General features: G+C 34.4%; 1 long non-coding RNA gene across 2 annotated transcripts; it reads left to right on the top strand.

Moving 5' to 3' along the window:
- Window positions 1-233: 233 nt before the first annotated feature.
- LOC130076951 (uncharacterized) lies at window positions 234-1918 on the top strand. 2 transcript variants are annotated; one of them, XR_008805703.1, is made up of 3 exons: window positions 234-341; window positions 1197-1307; window positions 1777-1918. It is a non-coding gene; the product is annotated as an uncharacterized LOC130076951 (long non-coding RNA). The 2 variants fall into 2 exon arrangements; XR_008805702.1 differs by lacking the exon at window positions 234-341 and having other exon boundaries at window positions 1165-1307.
- Window positions 1919-3060: the final 1142 nt, after the last annotated feature.

The following is a 3060-nucleotide window of genomic DNA, read 5'->3' as shown; positions in this document are numbered from 1 at the left end:
TGCTCAGAGTCGCTCAGAGTGTATAATCTCCCTCTATGTGAAATTCGACGCTACTGCAGTATCATACACATTTCATACACCCAGACCACGCCCAAGCGCGATTCATTGGTGGAACGCTGGAATCCTCGTCAGTGATTGGCTGCTGGAATCCTCGTCAGTGATTGGCTGCATTTCACATCCGTCAAAGTCAGCGCGCCTGCGCCTCTGATCTTCTATCGCAGACGTGTGGTGTGACGGTGTGATTAATCAGAAGATTAATCATCATCATGAAAGATTAATTAGCAGAATTCGAGCGAAGTTGACGAGCTATAGTGGGAGATTTTCACTTTATCACGAGGAAGGTAAGTGCGTTTATTTATATATTCTACCTTTATGGAGTTAAGTGTCGTGAGTCAGACAGTTTTTAATAACGTTAGCATTACTTTAAACGTGGCCACTAAACGTGGCTAATATAAGTCCATAAGCAGTTGGATACTAGTATTAGTATTAGTTGATGAAAGATACATCTCCATGGATGCTTGAGAGAATTAATTTACATTTTGAAATAAATCAAATCTATGTTGTCATCATGATGACTGGTAAAGTTGAGTGGATGAATTTACAGTTTAATACAGTAAGATACAGAAATATATTAAATAAACAGAAACGAGACTAATGTAAAAGTATACTTTCATTAATGTAACGTTACTGTCATTAGAATGACTTGCCAAAATTATCTGGTTGATTCATTTTAGGGCTGGATATTAGCAGACATTTTATGATTCCATTCAATTTTAATTCACGTGCTTTCGATTCTATTTCCTATTCGATTTTACATTTATTATTTTAATGTAAATCAGGTGTAATACATGTAACATTTTCTAAAACTTTCTCTCTATAGTTAATTTTTCTAAGTAACGAGTTTAGCTTCATTTGATCTGAGGCGCCACATTAAAGAGTGATAAAATGGACTGAATTTGAAATCGGAGACTGTTTCTTATCAAAAGTAACAAGCCTCAAAACCTCACTGATCAACTATTTCTGTGTAAAATGTTGTATTTATTGATATAGACTAAAGTCTGACAATAATGTACTGTATATTAAGCATATCTATCTATCTATCTATCTATCTATCTATCTATCTATCTATCTATCTATCTATTTATATTTATATATTTATAAATACATACTAATTATGTTGTCTGGAATGTTTTCAGTCAACATGTTAAGAAAGAAGAGAATAAAACCTGAGCAGGATGCAAAAGAACACATATTGTCGGGCAAAGACAAAGCCTTCATTGAGGGACGACAAATCAACACATTCAAAGGTAAATTGTGCACCACAAGGCAATTTGACTATGTTCAGACTGCAGGCAAATCAAATCATAAAGTAGGCATGCACTTGTAAGAATGAAAAGTAGGCCTATTGCTGGCAGTCTGGACATGATCTTTCACATTCACACATTTTACCCTTGGGTAAGCCGCTCATTTTCATAAAGGTTAAGAGATGAAAAAAAAACTTTAAACAATTTTTTTATAATTATTATTTTAAAATAAATACATAAAACTATGTATACGGAGAATAGTGTAACCAAATTCAACTAGTAGGCTATATCACAGTGAAAACCAATGCTTGATTATTTTTTTTATTTTTTTTATTTCCTGCACCTCATATTACATTACACAGTTTTACAGGATTTAACTCTTTAAAAGGATAGGTTGGTTAGCTGTGTAACATATAGGTGCACTTGGATTCATGTTTTATTTGTATTATTATATATTATTTTGCCCTTTCAGGGAGAGGTGTGTTTGCACTTGAGCACATTGAACCATCCACCTTTGTTGTTGAATACCGTGGGATTCTCTCTCAAAGTAAACATGTTAAAGATGTTCAAGGCAACTACTTGTTTGACTTCACATGGAATGGAACACGTTATTGGTAAGCTGGCTGTTTCTTTTTTGGTTTATTTATTTTTGGTTCATATTCAGAGCAAACTAGTTGCATGTCATTCTAATAAAAACAGTTATGATTATGATTTATTATTATTACTATTATTATTACAATATAGGGCTGCACGATTTGGGGAAAATGTCATTGTGATTATTGAGGTCAATATTGCAATTGGAATATGCGATTGCGATATAATAAACAAATGGTTTCATGAGTCAACTTGCTTGGTTCTAAAGCAAAATGCACACACAGATTAGTGATAATTCTGAAATGTGTATTTCTCAACTCAAACTAGCAACAACAACTAAATGATTGATAACATCTAAGCCATTGATGTCTGGATAAAAATTAATCCACCCCCATTTAAAACATTAATTATAGCCATCCGACATTACAGTGATTCCATCATTACAATTGAAAGCTATAATTTAAAAAAAAAACATTTATTAGACGTCAAAAAATATAACAGCTTTTAATTTAAGTGAACTTCAAATAATCCTCACATAAACCCATTATAAATGACATGTCATATTTACCTGTGCCCTTCCTGTCTAACAGGTATGCAGAAATTTAATAAAGTTATCAAACAGTCTGCGACTCTGCGCTGCATAAATAATAAATAGACTAATCCTTATTAAAGCTACATAAGTTCTTTAGTCAAGAGCAGTGAGTAATTTTCTCTGTCCCCTTTGTTCTGTGATTAACTTTACTGACAGAAAGCTTTGGCTGCTGGCCCTTTAAGAGCAGCCGCTGCTGACAGAGACGCGGATCTCACATGCGCCTCATCCTCTCACAACTCTATACGTCCATCATAAGAAGTTATGAAGATACTCGACAAACGACATTTTGGCATAATTGTGTGTGTTGTTGTTCGTTCAAGAGCGAAAGAGAACTGTATTCTGGCGCGTGTCTTTCTGTGAGTCACAGTCGGACATTCAGCGCGCTCTCTTTTGACTTGTCTCGCATGAATGGTTTTAAGCAATCGCATGAGAGCATTATCATGTAACACTAGCCAAAGGATGACAAAAAATAACAGATGCTGCGTTAATTGCGTTAACAGCCCATTGTTTATTTTACATAAAATTGCAGCATTTTGCGCCATATAATCGCACAGGCTTGACATCGCGATT

The sequence above is a fragment of the Rhinichthys klamathensis genome, unplaced genomic scaffold (assembly GCF_029890125.1).
Source record: "Rhinichthys klamathensis goyatoka isolate OS25496 unplaced genomic scaffold, OSU_Roscu_1.1 h1tg000717l_1, whole genome shotgun sequence".
Lineage (NCBI taxonomy): Eukaryota > Metazoa > Chordata > Actinopteri > Cypriniformes > Leuciscidae > Rhinichthys > Rhinichthys klamathensis.
Note: the sequence above shows the minus strand (reverse complement) of the source record. Positions and strands in the feature narration are given on the sequence as shown.